Here is a 17,802-nt window from a genome sequence, read left to right as displayed (position 1 = left end):
AAGCAAGAGAAACCCCCTACAGTGGACATCCCTTACCAGTGGCTGTAAAAGCTATCGCTGTAAAAGCTATCACCGCACTCAACCTCTTTGCTTCGGGGTCCTTCCAAGAATCAGCTGCACACATCAGTGGCATCTCCCAGTCAGTCGCACACACTTGCATCACGCAGGTTACCGATGTCCTCTTTGCAAAGTCGCACAATTACATCCTCTTCTCCACGGATGAAACAAGTGTAACTGCACGTGCAGTTGGCTTTGCAAATATTGCAGGTTTCCCAAGGGTGCAGGGCATTGTAGACTGCACACATGTGGCCATTAGGTCACCCCATCACAACCCAGCTGTATTTGTCAACCGCAAGGGCTTCCACTCCCTTAAGGTCCAGCTGGTGTCTAACCACAGGAAGAACATTATGCATGTTTGCACCAAGTTCCCTGGCAGTTGCCATGACTCTTTCATCCTGCGACAGTCTACTGTGCCTCAGCTCTTCAGTCCGCCAACCCAACTTTCTGAATGGCTGCTTGGAGACTTGGCCTAGAAATTCAGTTGCGTTCGCCAGCCGTTAGCGCCATAAGAGGAGTAGATTTCGAGCGCTAGGCACTTAGCGCCTGGGCGCAGACCGATCTGCACCTACGCCCAACTTCAGTTGACATTTAGCGCCGGCGCAAAGTGTTTGCGCGCGCTCAGCTGCGCGCGCAGCTTATGACGTCATTTCGTCGTGCAACGCCGTTTGTGCGCCCCAAACCGGAACTTCAGTGGCGCCCGCCCAATGTGGGCGTGGCGCTGTTAAGAACTGTGAAGTGGAACACAGCAGAGGCCCTGCGGGCCTCGGGGAGCGCTAATTAAAGGGCACTTAGACTGAACTATAAAGGCCAGCCATTTTGCTGCAATGACTTTAGTGCTATGGATTTCTGGACAGAGACCAAGGAAGAGACCTTACTGATTTGGGCCAACATAGGAGAGGTATTTTTGGCTTCTGGCCAGAGCTTGGAAATTTGACTCATTGTGATTTCACTGTTTGCAAGTATATTATGGGGGCTGCATGGGGTTCCAACCCTCAGTTCCAGCATTATGTGCGAAGGGCTCGCAGACGCTGTGTGAGAGGGGCAGCCATGCCTAGACGCAGAGGGGCCATCAGGCGTCGGCAACGTAGGCCTTACCCACTCAGGGAATACCGCCAGCAGGTGTCCTATCTCACCATGACTGCCGCGCATTGTGTTAAGAGGCTGCGCCTCAGAAGGGAGGTGGTTGCAGAGATCTGCCAGCTGCTTCACAGAGATCTGCGTCCACAGCTGATGTGCAGGACGTCTCTGTCGGTGGAAGTGAAGGTCACGGTGGCTCTGAACTTTTATGCAAGCGGCTCCTTCCAAGCCGCTGCTGGGGACATAGCGAACATCTCCCAGTTCGCCGTGCATCGCTGCATCCGGCAGGTCACCGATGCCCTTTTCGCAAGGAGACACCAATTCATCTCCTTCCCCATGACCCTAGAGAGGCAGGAGCAGCGTGCAGTCGGATTTGCGAGGATCGCCGACTTCCCCATGGTGCAGGGCGCCATTGACTGCACGCATGTGGCTATGCGGGCACCTATCGACAATGCCGAGGATTACCGCAACCGGAAGGGCTACCATTCCCTCAATGTACAGCTGGTGTGTGACCACAGGCAGCGCATCCTAGCTGTCCATGCCCGCTTTCCAGGCAGCAGCCACGATGCATTTATCCTGCGCCAGACTACTGTGGCTGACATGTTCCAGGCACAGCCTCCCCCAAGAGGATGGCTTATCGGGGACAAAGGCTATCCTTTGTGTACATGGCTCATGACCCCGCTCCGCGCGCCCAGGACCCCTGCTGAGGAGGCATACAACGAAAGCCATCAAGCCACAAGGAACATCATAGAGCAAACGATTGGCGTCCTCAAGCAACGGTTCCGCTGCCTGGATCGTTCCGGCGGATCTCTACAGTATTCGCCGGATAGAGTCTCCCAGTTCGTCGTCGTTTGCTGCATGCTGCACAACCTGGCTATCCGCAGGACTCAGGCACTGCCACCTCACGTTGGACCACCACCTCAGGAGGACGAGCAGGAGGACCATGAGGAGGAGGAGGAGGAGGAGGATGATAAGTACCAGCCCAGGAGGGAGCCACAAGGTCCAAGGGCCGTCCGTCGGCGGCTTATTGAACGACACTTGTAGGCCCCCTGTCAGGGAATGGCTTGTGGCAATGAAGGCACATGAATGCAGCCGCTCCGCAAGCCCTCAGCCGGTTAACGCAACAACCACTTGAAACATCACACATGGACAAGCTGAATAAAGAAAAAGCTTTATTGAACAAACTCAGGGCCCTTCCCACATGAAACCCAAAAACAGACAACACCCCCAAAAAACAGTCAAAAACATATCTCACTCCCACAACCTGGGGAGGAATAACAAATCTTGTCCATCCAAATGGCCTTCATCCTCGGCCTTACCAAGACAAACCCCCCCATACAGAACACAAACACCCCCATATAAAAAAACCTTTGCCTTCATCTTCGGCCTTACCAAAATAAACCCCCCCCATACAGAACACAAACACCCCCATATAAAAAAACATTTGCCTTCATCTTCGGCCTTACAAAATAAACCCCCCCCCATACAGAACACAAACACCCCCATATAAAAAAACATTTGGCAACACACTCTACTTTGTGTGCCGAGAGGGCGAGTCCTTGTCCAGGCTTTTCCGGCCCCTGGCCGACCTGCTGCTCCGCCTCAACCTGGACCCTGTGGGTGTTGCAAGGCTGGGGGAAGGCTCCTGAGGGGCACAATGCGTGACGGCAGATGCCCTTGGGGGTCGGCCTAGACGAGCTCCGGCCCTGGAGGGGCCGGCTGCTGACTGCTGCAGCTGTGGCTGGGCAGCATCAGTCTCTCCAGCAGCTCGTCGCAGCTTTGCTGGGGGAGTGGCAGTGGCGGCTGCAGCAATGGGGGCAAGCTGGCTGATGCCAGGCGCTCGCTGGTTGCCAGAGACACTGGCAGTCGACCGGGCTGGCACTGCAGCAAGCGCAGCAATCTGGTGAAGGCCAGACCGCTGTGCTGCAGCAGCGCGGCGGGTGCCCTGGCGATGCGTGCGTGACACAGCGAGTGTGGCAGCAGTGAGTGCCCGTACTGCCCTGGTCTGTGCCCGCATCAGACCAGCCAGTGACTGCACGGCACCACTCATCAACTCTCCACTCGCTGCCTGTGCTGCCCTGAATTCGGACCGACTCGTGTCCTGTGATGCCCTGAATTCTGCCCGACTCGCGTCCTGTGATGCCCCGAATTGTTCGAGACCCCTGGCCTGTGCTGCCCCGAGTTGGTCGAAACCCCTGGCCTGTGAGGCCCCGAAATCGGCCACACTATGAGCCAGGGACTCAATGGCCTCAGGCAACCGTGCGACAACCCCCATGAACTCGGTGTGGCGACGATCCGAGTCCGCGGACATTTGATCAAGGAGGCGCACCTCCTGGGCGAGGACCATCTCCGGACTGGAGGCCGGACTCTCCCTCTGGGGAGAAGGCCGCCGAGCTGGCCGACCCTTCCCGCGTGGCTGGACGCCACTGGGCCCAGCAACTGCACTCCCCTGCAACATTTCCCCCCTCTGGGGAGAAGGCCGCCGAGCTGTCCGACCCTTCCCGCGTGGCAGGATGCCACTGGGCACAGGAGCTACACCCCCCTGCAACACTTCCCCCCTCTGGGGAGAAGGCAGCCGTGCTGCCCGACCCTTCCCGCGTGGCTGGATGCCACTGGGCACAGGAGCTACACCCCCCTGCAACACTTCCCCCTGGCTCTCCTCCAGGCAAGACGTGTCCCCTCCATTGCCATCCCCTGGCGTGGATGAGGGTTCCCCCGATGTGCCGCCTTCCTCTTGCTCCTCGTCCTCCTCCTCTTCCGAGGGACTGACACTCGCAGCTTCAGGGACCTCTTCCTCACCAGCTGAAAGCAGGAGGGCACAAGAGTAGCTTTAGAGTGAGGACAGGGCGTCAGCGAGAGAGGCATGAGTGGTGGCATTATGCACATTGGTCGGACAGTGGCAAAGAATGTAGATCTGAAGCGCAAGGGGAACGAGACAGTTCCAAACGGTCATGTCCTTACCATTGGGGCCCAGCACAGGGTCGGCATCTCCAATTGCAACGGGGCCAATCACCCGGGCACCCATGAGTCGACCTACGCGCTCCTCCAGGTCACTGAGCTCCTGGAACTGGGCACGGCCTCCCCCGGTGACAGTCCGGCTCTTCAGATTCTCGGCCAGCTTGGCCTGCAAGAGAAAGGACGGCTTCTAAGTACAGTGTGGTGCCCTGTTGTTGTGTGCACTGCCTCCCATGGTGGAATAGCTTGGCCAGTGTGGTGCCCTGTTGTTGTGTGCACTGCCTCCCATGGTGGAATAGCTTGGCCAGTGTGGTGCCCTGTTGTTGTGTGCACTGCCTCCCATGGTGGAATAGCTTGGCCAGTGTGGTGCCCTGTTGTTGTGTGCACTGCCTCCCATGGTCGAATAGCTTGGCCAGTGTGGTGCCCTGTTGTTGTGTGCACTGCCTCCCATGGTCGAATAGCTTGGCCAGTGTGTAAAGTGCAGAAAGTGCTATTGATGTTCATGCCAGTGCCATAGCTGCTGGAGGAGGGCTGGCCATTAGGCCTTTGAGGTCCCTTTGCCCATAATGTGAGGTGCACATGCAAGGATGAGGAGGACACTGGAAAGGGTACTCACCCTGACCAACCGAGTGAGGTCGTTAAACTTTTTCCGGCATTGGTCACCAGTCCTGGGGACATCGCTGTTGGCTGTGACCCTCTGGCCGATTTCCCTCCAGGCTCTCCTGTGCAACCTCTTGGGAGCCTTCTTGCCACTGTCCAGGAACAAGATATCTCTTCTCCTCTCCAAAGCCCTAACCAGCACCTTTAAATCATGGGCAGAGAAGCGCTGCACTCGCTCACGGGCCCTCTGCATCGTTGCTGGCGCTATTTCTCTCCAGCAGCAGTGTTTAGGCCTAGCTGGAGGGCTGCAGTATCCAGGGCGTGGCAGCAGACCAAGTCGACCCTTCCCCCTTTAAGAGCTGGTCGGCGCCAGGGTGTCTGCTGTCAATCAAAACATGACCGCACCTGCGCTGCGCCCAGCCTCGGCGGTATCAGTCTGCACCGCCGGCTTAGCGCCTAAAGATAGGGGTGCAACGCCAGTTTTAGCGCTCGAGCAAACTCCTTGGCCAAAGCTACTGAATATCGGCGAAGTGGCCTGCACTTTCCGGCGGGCGCAAACTTTAGCGCCCGCCCGACTTTACCGCCCCAAAAGTGGCTATACTGAATTTCTAGGCCAAGGGCTATTCCCTGAAAAAGTGGATAATGACACCGATGAGGAGGCCATCAAATGAAGCTGAGGAGCAGTACAATGTGAGCCACACTTTTGCCAGAAGCATCATAGAGCAAACCATCGGCTTGCTCAAAATGCGATTCTGCTGCCTCAACAGATCTGGTAGAGCCCTGTGGTATGCACCAGCCAGGGTGTCCAGAATAATCATGGTCTGCTGTGCCCTGCACAACATCACACAGCAGCGTGGCTTAGTGCTGCCTGAGGAACAAGTGGCTCAGTGCACAGCCTCCTCGGAAGAGGAGGAGTTGGAGGAGGAGAAGGAGGAGATGGCAGATGAGGGGTGCCTTGTGGAGGTGGATGTGCCAAATCCAACAGCATGCAAGCACATTGCTGGCCGTGAGGCAAGGGATGAACTCATCCATACCAGATTCGTGTAATTTTACGCATCAACCACATATGGCTGGCACATGGAAATTAATATCTGGCCAACCTTTCTAACACACCATACAGCATCTGTGCAATAAACGATGGTTTTCTATCACTCTCACCATCATCATTACAGATGAAAGACGCCCTGACCTCTCACTGTGCAACTTCCATTTCTGAGCACACATAGGCCAACTCTTTGAATCTTTGACATCGCTTTTTTTTAATACATTTATAATCACAATGACAAACATTTGTATCAGATGAAAACACCCAAGTGACTACCCTTGTGACTATTTGTGTGTTAACTTTCTCTTACGCGTGCTTCTACGTGGTGCTTCCCCTGTAGCTTCACCAACGTAGAGGCACCTTGCTCACTTCTATGCTGTGTCTGCTTAGATGCCTTTGGCAGACATCCTCTGGGTTTGGGAGCCTGGGAGGGCTCCGCAACAGTCTGCTTCTTCTGCGGCTATGCAGGGGCTGAGATGGCCATCTCAGTTGGGTGAGGAATCTGGGGCTCTGACTGAAGGCTCCACTGTGGCATGTTAGTGTGAGCACTACCAACTTCCCTTTCATGGGTCACCTGCACTTTACTGCTAGCAAGTGGCTGGAGAGCACCTTGCTGCACATCAGTGGGGCCAGGAGTACCCATCTCTGTACTGACAGTCCTCATAACGGGGATGTCCATGTACCTCTGGTTCCTCTGCTCAATAGATGCCCATCTATCCTCCATAGCAGACCATCTATTTAGAAGGTACTTTACAGCCTTCTGGACTCAACATCAAGTTCAACAATTTCAGACCATAACCTCTGCCCCTGTCATTTTGTTTCCTCTCTCTCACATGGCAGCTGTCGATCATCCTGCCATTGACATTTACACTTCATCTAGAGTCATCTTTTGTTTCTTAACTTGTCCCATTACCATCTCCTTTTGCCTTGCACCATCATCCCTTTATTCACTTAATCTCTCCTGCCTTCCGTCCTATCACAGACCTTCCCTTTTGCTCTTTCCTCCCCTCCCCCTCTCCCTGCCCCTACACTTGCTTAAAAAGCTGTTCCATCTCCAGCTTTTTCCAGTCCTGACGAAGGGTCATCGACCTGAAACATTAACTCTGTTTCTCTCTCTACAGATGCTGCCTGACCTGCTGAGTATTTCCAGCATTTTTTTTAGATCTATTTAGAAGAGTCGCCATGCTCATTTGAGTCTGGCGATTTATGTCCTCCATGGAGGTTGCCATCCTTTCCATGGCGGCACCTACATTCGCCATTGAGTGCACCACGGCATTGCTCATGTTTGACATGGACTCCTCCATTCTCTGTACACTCGCAGTTACCATGGATGCAAACACTGTGATACACCAGGGGACAACACTATTCTATCTCGCGAAAGACCCGCCGAGGTGTGCGTTTCTGTGCTGGAGCTGGGTGTGCTGATTTCTGGTGAAACTGCTCCCTCAGAGGCTGCAGCTTCTTCTGAGGAGTCCTCCGGCTCTTCTTCCTGGACAGTGGGGAGAGGGGCTCTTGATGGTCCTGTGGGGGAATAAAGGCATGAGTTAGACATCTGATATTTACATAGCAGACACATCCTATTGTGCAGATGATCAGAAGTCAATCTCTATGAACATCAGATGCCATATCAGTCACTCATGAAATCGAAATGAGAGGGTTGCACATCGATTCTGTCACTAGCTTGCTCTACTGTGCCCATCTCTCCGTCCCCCAATTCCAGCTCCTCTGCACCTCCGAAAATGTCAAGAGCAGCCTCCTCAGCATTTGTTAAAGTCACCAGAGAAGTTGGTTCTCCTCCTGTTCTCCCTCTGTCGCTCTTATTGTGGGATCTCTTTTCCTGCAATGAGGGACACAAGTGAAGTTCTAAGAGTGTTAAAAAAACAAGCCTGAAGGCTTTGTGTTTTAATGCGAGGAGCATTCATAATAAGGTGGATGAATTAGCTGTGCAAATTGACATAAATGGATATGATATAATTGGGATTACGGAGACATGGCTCCAGGGTGATCAAGGCTGGGAATTTAACATCCAGGGGTATTCAATATTCAGAAAGGACAGGCAAAAAGGAAAAGGTGGTGGGGTAGCATTGCTGGTTAAAGAGGAGATTTACACAATAGTAAGGAAGGATATTAGCTCTGGTGATGTGGAATCTGTATGGGTAGAGCTGAGAAATACCAAGGGGCAGAAAACGTTAGTGGAGTTGTACACAGACCCCCAAACAGTAATGCTGAGGTTGGGGATGACATTAAATGGGAAATTAGAGATGCGTGAAATAAGGGCACAGCAGTTATCATGGGTGACTTTAATCTACATATAGATTGGTCTAACCAAATTAGTAACAATATTGTGGAAGAGGAATTCCTCGAGTGTATACGGGATGGTTTCCTGGACCAATATATCGAGGAACCAACTAGAGATCAGGCCATCTTAGACTGGGTATTATGTAATGAGAAAGGATTAATTAGCAATCTTGTTGTTCGATGCCCCTTGGGGAGGAGTGATCATAATATGATAGAATTCTTCATTAAGATGGAGAGTGAAGTATTTGATTCAGAGACTTGGGTACTGAATTTAAATAAAGGAAACTACGATGGTATGAGGCATGAGTTGGCTAGGATGGATTGGGGCATGTTATTTAAAGGGTTGATCGTGACTAGGCAATGGCAAACATTTAAAGATCGCATTGATGAACTACAGAATTTGTTCATCCCTGTTTGGCACAAAAATAAAACAAAAATGGTGACTCAACATTGGCTAACAAGGGAAATTAGGGATAGCATAAGCTCCAAGGAGAGTACATATACATTGGTCAGAAAAAGCAGCAAGCCTGAGGATTGGGAGCAGTTTAGGATTCAGCAAAGGAGGACAAAGGGATTAATTAAGAGGGGGAAAATAGAGTATGAGAGTAAGCTTTCAGGGAAAATAAAAACTGACTGTAAAAGCTTCTATAGATATATGACGAGAAAAAGATTGGTAAAGTCAAGCGTAGGTCCCTTGCAGTCAGAATCAGGGGAATTTATAATGGGGAACAAAGACGTGGCCTACCAATTAAATACATACTTTGGTTCTGTCTTCACAAAGGAGGACACAAATACACTCCCAGAGATGTCGGGGAACATAGGGTCTAATGAGAGGGAGGAACTGAATGAAATCTGTATTTGTAGGGAAATGGTGTTAGGGAAATTGATGGGATTGAAGGCCGATAAATCCCCAGGGCTTGATAATTTACATCCTAGGGTACTTAAGGAAGCGGCCCTAGAAATAGTATGTGCATTGCTGGTTATCTTCCAAAATTCTATAGACTCTGGAACAGTTCCCATGGATTGGAGGGTAGCTAATGTAACCCCACTATTTAAAAAAGGTGGTAGAGAATAAATGGGGAATTATACACCGGTAAGCCTGACATCAATAGTGGGGAAAATGCTAGAGTCCATTATAAAAGATGTAATAGGAGAGCAGTTGGAAAACAATGACAGGATCGGACAAAGTCAACATGGATTTACAAAAGGTAACTCATGCTTAACTAATCGACTGGAATTTTTTGAGGATGTAACTGGTAGAATAGATAAGGGAGAACCAGTGGATGTGGTGCATTTGGACTTTTAGAAGGCTTTTGATAAGGACCCGCATAAGAGACTAGCATGCAAAGTTAAAGCACATGGGATTGGGGGTAAGGTACTGACTTGGTAGAAAACTGGTTGGCAGACAGGAAGCAAAGAGTTGAAATAAACGAGTCTTTTTCCGAGTGGAAGGCAGTGACTAGTGTGGTACCGCAGGGATCGGTGCTAGGACCCCAGTTATTCACAATATATATTACTGATCTAGACGAGGGAACTAGATGTAATTGCCCAGAAATTCGGGTCCCAACGCGTGAGTACGCATGGGGCACTCATGCGTGGACCCGATGGAAGTGCCGGTTTCTTGCATGCACTACACATGCGCGGGAAACCGGCACTTCCGATCCTCTGAACGAAGGGGTTCAGAGGTCGAACGCGTGCGCGCGGGATTCTGCGCGTGTGCTTTGAACTTACGTTTTTTTTACAGGTTTTTCCATGAGGGTAAGCCTTTAGATTTTAGAAATGTAAAAACCAGGCGTAAGGACTGCATTTTAAAAGGTAAGTGGTCAATTAATTAAAATTAAAACATTTTTTCCACAGGTTTATTATTTTTAAATACTTTAAAACAAGGTAAGTTTATTTTTAGCCCCGTTTTTTTATAAAATTATTTTTTTCAAAAATTTAAATTATTTTAATGTAATTTATAGTTTATTTAAAAAGTGTGATTTAAAAAAAAATTATTTGAAGGTTAACTACTGTTTTGGGCCCTCAGCATTCGTACGTTTTGACAGATCTTTCCGTCAATCTTATGAATGGGCTTTTCCCTCCTCCGATTGGCTGCCCATGGCTCACGTGATCCCAGGGGATGCATCGCACTAACTACGCCCCTGGGACATGCAAGCACAGCACGCCAGCCTCTGGGCCAGGCCCCGGAGAGGAATTCCACGCAGGCCCAGAGCTCAACTGCCGGCGCGCTAGGTAAGTGTAGGTCGGGGGCTTGCACCCGCGGGAAGCCCCCGACCCGAATTTCTGGGCCATTATCTCCAAGTTTGCAGATGACACAAAGCTCGGTGGGTTTGTGTGCTGTGAGGAGGATGCAGAGAAACTCCAGTATGATTTGGACAGGTTGGGCGATTGGGCAGATGCATGACAGATGCAGTATAATGTGGATAAATGCGAGATTATCCACTTTGGTGGCAAAAACAGGAAAGCAGATTATTATCTGAATGGCAATAGATTGGGAAAAGGGGAAGTGCAATGAGACCTGGGTGTCCTTGTGTAGCATTTGCTGAAGGTAAGCATGCAGGTGCAGCAGCCGGTTAAGAAGGCAAATGTTTTGCTGGCCTTCATAGCGAAAGGATTCGTGTACAGGAGCAAAGATGTCTTGCTGCAGTTGCACAGGGCCTTGGTGAGACCACACCTTGAGTATTGTGTGCAGTTTTGGTCACCTTATCTGAGGAAGGATGTTCTTGCCATGGAGGGAGTGCAGCGAAGATTCACCAGACTGACACCTGGGATGGCAGGAATGACGTATGAAGAGAGATTGGATCGATTAGGCTTATATTCGCTGGAGTTTAGAAGAATGAGAGGGGATCTCATTGAAGCTTATAAAATTCTAACAGGACTAGACAGACTAGATGCAGGAAGGCTGTTCCCGATGGCAGGGGAGTCCAGAACCAGGGGTCACAGTCTAAGGATAAGGGGTAAGCCATTTAGGACTGAGATGAGGAGGAATTTCTTCACCCAGAGAGTGGCGAACCTGTGCAATTCTCTACCACAGAAGACAGTTGAGGCCAATTCATTAAATATATTCAAGAAGGCATTAGATATATTTCTTAAGGCTAAGGGGATCAAGGGATATGGGGAGAAAGCAGGGACAGGGTACTGAATTTGGATGATCAGCCATGATCGCATTGAACGACGGAGCAGGCTCAAGGGGCCGAATGGCCTACTCCTGCTCCTATCTTCTTTGTTTCTATGTTTCTATGTTTCACCGAGATTGATGGAGTGAGTGTAAGGAATCCATAACATATAAGCTTAGAGGGAGACAAAGATGGAGTGAGGTGCCATAACCAATGAGCCTCCCTGTTGCATAACAGTGAGAGTGAGTGTGAGAGGTGCACAGGATGGTGAAGTGATTCTGTACATAGAGAGAGAGGGATAGGTAAGGGTGCAAGGGAAGTAAGGGTAAGTTTGGATGTGGAGGGGTAGATTGACAATGCAGTTTGCTGGTGATGAGATAAGATGGGAAGCAGATTGAAGGTAAGTGTGATGTTATACTCACTTTTGCTGAGCGTAGCAGATCATTGAACCTTTTTCGGCATTGCACCCAGGTGCGTAAGCACAAGGACCTTGTGCTGACCTCCTCAGCAATTTGCAGCCAGGCTGCCTTTGTCTGTTAAGGAGGCTTCCTCCGGCCATCAGAAGGAAACAGAACCTCCCGGCGCCCTCTTACTCCCTGCACAAGAGCAGGAAGGGAGTTATCATCCAATCGAGGAACAGCGTTAGATCTCACAGCAGTCATGTTCAAAAGACCCATTTTCAGGAGCAGCATAAAGGAAATGAAATCTAAAGGCTACATGGACCCCTTAAAAGGTCCTGAATGGAAGACGTCAGCAGAGGTGAGCAGCACACCCGAACCCATTGATTCGGTCGGGTAGCACGCACGGCGGGTTTAATAAGCTCGGTTAAATTAAAATCGATATTTCGGAGTGGCTGAAGCCGGTAGCAGGACCGGAGGCCGCCAACCAGTCAACCCAACTGCAACCCGCCTCTGCTGGGAAAATCGCGGCCTCTGTGTTTCCTGTACGAATGTAAGAAGTCACACAACACCAGGTTATAGTCCAACAGTTTTATTTGAAATCACAAGCTTTCTGAGCGCTGCTCCTTCATCAGGTGAAGTGGAGAGATGCCTATAGACACAGATTATATAGTCAGAGAATAATGCCAGATGATTACAGGTAATCTTTCTAACTGCCATTTATCACACCTTGGCAGAGAGATAATCACAGCAATCAAAGGTGTGAATGGTGTCCAAGCAGGTCAGTCAGGAAAACATTACATCAAATAACAATGAGGTGAGGTCACAAGGGGTAAAATGTTGCAGATGCTGGGGTTTGTATGAAAAACAAAAAACAGACAAAAAACATTTTCTTTGCTGGAAATCACAGCAGGTCTGGCCGCATCTGTGTAGAGAGAACATGCCAACGATGACTCGAGTCTGGATGACCCTACGTCAGGTGGGGTTACATGTAGCATGACATGAACCCAAGATCCCGGTTGAGGCCGTCCTCATGAGTGCGGAACTTGGCTATCAGTTTCTGCTCTACGATTTTGCGTTGTCGTGTGTCTTGAAGGCCGCCTTGGAGAAGGCTTACCCGAAGATCGGAGGCTGAATGTCCTTGACTGCTGAAGTGTTCCCCAACTGGAAGGGAACACTCCTGCCTGGCCACACCATGGCTTTCCTGTACGAGGTCACCTAAATCTCTCTGAACACCAACATATAATAGTTTCTCACCATTTAAAAATAATCTGTTTTTCTATTCTTCCAACCAAAGTGCATAACCTTACATTTCTCCACATTATACTCCATCTACCACCTTATTGCCCATTCACTTAACCTGTCTATATCCCTTTACAGGCTCTTTGTGCCCTCCTCACAACTTACTTTCTCACTTATCGTTGTATCATCAGCAAACTTGGATAAATTACACTCGATCTCTTCATCTAAGTCATTAATATAGATTGTAAATAACTGAGGCCCCAGCACTGACCCTTGCGGCACCCCACTAGTTACAGCCTGCCAACCGGAAAATGACCCGTTAATCCATACTCCCTGTTTTCTGTCCATTAACCAATCCCCTATCTGAGCTAATATATTATCCCCAACCCCATGAGCCCTTTTCTTGCGTAACAACTTTTTATGCGGCACCATATCGAATGACTTTTGGAAATCCAAATATACTACATCTACTGGTTCCCCTTTATCTACTCTGCTAGTTAGATTCTTAAAAAACTCTAATAAATTTGGCAAACACAATATCCCTTTCATAAAACCATGTTGACTCTGCCTAATTATATTGGCCTGGAATTTGCAGTCAGCAACTAAGCGAAGGTGTTCACTGCTGGCCCAGAACAATGCTCCAGACAAGGATCTTGCAATCCCTGTGATGAGAACTTCGGGTTTTCCAACCTTGAATTAATTAAATGAACTTAATGGGGATCCCCTTGTTTGAGCTGCTGTGATGGCAACAGGCTGTCTAAGCAGCCAATCAAAAGAAAGAATTCTCACAGACAGCAAACAAGGTAGTGAGTAAGCCCTTAAAATTCTAAGGGGGAAAAATTGGGTTGATTTGCACTTCCCGTTAGCACCCGGGCACGGCGCCGCTAATGCCTCCCGCAAAATTCAGCAGGAGGATAGTGGTGGCGGTAGCCGGTAACGTCCTGCGGCGCTGCGCTGCCAGCGATGACATCATTGCAATGCGCAGCACCCTGCTTGCGCCCCGGCCACAAACCTTGGTTGTGCCATCTGACCTATCGCTGAACGATATGTCCGACAGGGTCAGGGTGTAAATTTTGCAGCTGCGGCAGCGCAAGTTAAAGGGCAAGTGTCGGGCGGCCATTTCTTTTGGCCGCCTTCCAGCACCTGCCCCCTTCCCATTTTTTCTTCGGGGTGCTGGCCACGATCGCTCAGCCTGGCACTCCTCTTGAGTGTTTGGCTGCTTTCCCGGCCCCCGCTCCCCAGTGGTCCAGCAGGGCCCCGGTGCATGCAGCACTAGGCCCCTCCCCTTTAATCAGGGGAGGGAGGCCTGCAATACCGCGGTGCTGTATGCTGACGCGCATGGCGCTGTGCACATAGTGCTGTGATATTCACTTGTAGCGCCCCAGGAAGGAGGTAGAGTGCTTCCAGTAGCACCCTACCTCCTGCTTGGGGCGTTACCACTGAATTTACGGCACACTTTTATGGGGCACTAAAGGTAGCACCCCAGTGAAGCTGGCGCCCTAAAGGGGATGCCACCGAATTTCTCCCCCAAACTTTTTTAAATAGTTGGAGAGAGCAAAAGAAAGATTGGGGTTCTCACATGGGGAGAAGGCAAACCTGAAATAAAGATGGACAAATATTTTTAAAAATTATTTATGTCATCCTTTATTATCAAGGCTCACCCCCTCCTTTTCCTTTCTGTCTGTCTTTTCAAAATGTTAAGCACCCTGGAATATTTAGTTCCCAACCTTGATCACCTTGCAAACAAGTCTCTGTAATGGCTATTAGATCAAATCCATTTATCTGTGTTTATGCCACTAATTCATCTATCTTGTTACGAATGCTTCAGATAAAAAGCCTTTAATTTCAACTTTTTACCATTATTCCCTGCTTTCACCTTATTCACTGATGCACTATTATCGTTAAACTCTCTGTCGCTTCCAGTCACACTCTGCTTATCTTTACCCAAGTCGCTACACTGCCCCATTTCCTTGAATTTTCTCTTAGATTTCTAAATGATGCAACTATGGTCATGCATCTACTGTTAGAAGCCTGTTCTGTATTGAGAATAGTTGACCAAACCATCAAAGAAATGTTTCTAAGCTGCAATGGAACAATCTTGCCTGGAGATTGACAGAGAAAATTCATTCCTAGAAAGATGTCACCATTTCTCTGTTCCATAAAATATGATCCCAAGGTGAGTCCCTGTAGAATTTGGATTGAGATGTGTTAACCACATGTATTGAACTATTCGGGTGTTCGCCTGTAGGACAGCACAAGCTGAAAATGCTTTTCTTACCTTAATTCCTAAATAACAAAGTAAGTAAAGGCATTGGCATTAGTAATTTCTACCCACCACCTTTTAGGTGACCTTGTTAAAATGTCCCACTAGAAATACCAGCCCATCTGTTATAACTAATACCAATAAACACAATTTGAAACATATGTTTCTCTATAGTTCCACATCACCTAAGGCTTCAAAATGTATTCACTTTGAAAATCAGAATATCCAATTTCCCGCTCTCAACATTAGCAGTGGATATTGAAAACCATAAAAGCCACTGTTAATCTTGATAATTTATAAAGCCATATTCACATATACTTTTCATGTCTAATATGTATATGTTTACTCTGCTATCACTTAGCACACATGCACCATGAAGCAGCATGTTGCCAAAATAACAAATCTAGGAGAAATTCGGTACCTTAGCACCTTGAGTTAGCACCTGGCGGGGGCACTAACGGGGCGCTGAGGCAGTAGCGCCACTGCGAGGCAAATCCAGTGACACCACCAAATCCGGCCCCCCATAGCACCGCCGCTACGAGTTAGCATCGGGGACTTTAGCGCCAGGCAGATCGTGGTGTCAGTGAGCATGCAACTTTGATCTGCAAAATTGATCATCGCCCCCCTGCCTTAGCGCCTCGTCCCGACAGCGACAGGGAGAGGAGGTGTGAAGCAGTCGGTAGCCGGCTCCAGGGGCACTACTTAATGGGATCATGCGTAATGAGTCGCAGCTGTCATGTTAGTGCTGCTTCACTGCTTCCTTGTCAGTGTGACATTGTGCAACAATTTAAATCAGTCATTTAAAGGTTGTTTAGTCTCCAGAGTGTTGTGGTTACTAAAAATTAATTACATTTATTCTCACAACATATCAAATTGCTACACTTCATTACATTAATGGGGGCTGCGCAGGCAGTCAACCGTGCCCTCCAGGATCTAATGTGGAGGGAGCGCAGGCAGCGAGAAAGATTGGAACATGTGTCCAGAGGGAGGAGGAGGGCAATGACAGCTCGCAACAGGAGGTCTTACCCTCCGAGGGTATTCCGAGAGCACTTCTCCCACCTTCAACTAAGCGAGGAGCAGTGTATTAGGAGGCCCTGCTTCACCAAGGAGGTGGTCACAGAACTCTGCCACCTCCTGCAACCAGACCTCCAGCCTCAGATCAGGTCGACGACTGCTCTCTCAGTGGCAGGCAAGGTCACCGTCGCCCTCAATTTCTGCGCCAGCAGATCCTTCCAGTCCGCAATAGGAGATATAGCTAACATCTCGCAGTTCACCATCCATCACTGCATTCAGGAGGTCACAGAGGCTTTCTACAGTAGGAGAAGGAACTACATTTCCTTCCCCAGCACCAGAGAGAAGCAGGATGAGTGTGCATGTGGCTTTGCCAGGATAGCGGGATTTCCCATGGTGCAGGACATCATTGACTGCACCCACGGGCTTTACGGGCAACGTAGGACAATCCTGACATCTTCTGCTACCACTCACTTCATGTGAAGTTGGTGGTTTTTTTTATTCGTTGCAGTCTGTGTGGTGAAGGTGATACTTCTTTGTAGCGGTTTGGTACAACTGAGTGGCTTTCTCGGCCATTTCAGAGGGCAGTTAAGAGTCAACCACATTGCTGTGAGTCTGGAGTCACATATAGGCCAGACTGGTACGGACGGCAGATTTCCTTCCCTAAAGGACATTAGTGAACCACTTGGGTTTTTATGGCATTCTGGTAGTTACATGGTCATCATTACTGATACTAGCTTTTTACTCCAGGTTTATTTAATTAACTGAATTTAAATTCCCCAGCTGCCATGGTGGGATTTGAACTAATTTCTCTTGATCATCAGTCCAGGCCTCTGGATTACTAGTCCTGTAACAGAACCACTATGCGACCGCACACAGCGAATTCACAATGTGAATGCCCACTATCCTGGCAGCAGCCACAATGCCTTCATCCTGCGCCAGCAATCTTCCAGCTACCACATCAAGCTCGCGGCTGCTGGTCGGAGACAAGGGCTATCCGCTCTCCACCTGCCTCATGACTCTCCTCCGCAACCCCAACACTCCTGCCCAGCACTCATAAAAGGAGAGCCATGCCGCCACCAGGAACATCATCGAGCAGACCATCGGGGTACTCAAGCAATGGTTCTGCTGCCTTGACTGCTCGGGAGGAGCCCTCCCATACTCAGCTGAGCGGTGTGTCCCATTTTGTTGTCATCTGCTGCATGCTCCACAATTTGGCCATCATGAGTGTCCAGCCTTTGCCACCAGGGATTGCGGGATCACCTCAAGAGGAGGAAGAGGGAGAGGAGGAGGACGAGGAGGAAGAAGAGGAAGACGAGGAGGACGAGGACAAGAAGGCGGAGGAAGAGAAACAGGAGTGAGGGAGGAGGCAGCCACTCAATCGACCTTCTGGAAGGGCAGTCCATGACCACCTTATCAGACTGCAGTTCCAATAAATTAAACCCCAGATCCCCATTGCTCACCACATTCCATCCCTATCACAGCGCAAAGCTGAAATGAGACAAATCACAAAATAATCCAAACTGAATTAATAAATTTATCAATAATCAGTTAACACATACTTACAACAACAATACTAACTATTCCCCCTTGTGCAATACCTTAGTGCCCCTTGTGACTGTGCCTTTGCCTACTCTAGTGCTCCTACGAAGTGTTGGCCCAGTGGCTGCAATGCGGCTAGTTGAAGGCTGCGCGGGAGATTCAGTTGGCCTTGCAGGACACCCTCGATGAGCT

The sequence above is a fragment of the Somniosus microcephalus genome, chromosome 1, assembly GCF_052327205.1.
Source record: "Somniosus microcephalus isolate GS21.2 chromosome 1, FLI_Smic_1.0, whole genome shotgun sequence".
NCBI classification, from domain to species: domain Eukaryota; kingdom Metazoa; phylum Chordata; class Chondrichthyes; order Squaliformes; family Somniosidae; genus Somniosus; species Somniosus microcephalus.
The sequence above is the reverse complement of the archived record's forward strand: the minus strand, read 5'-3'. Positions refer to the sequence as shown.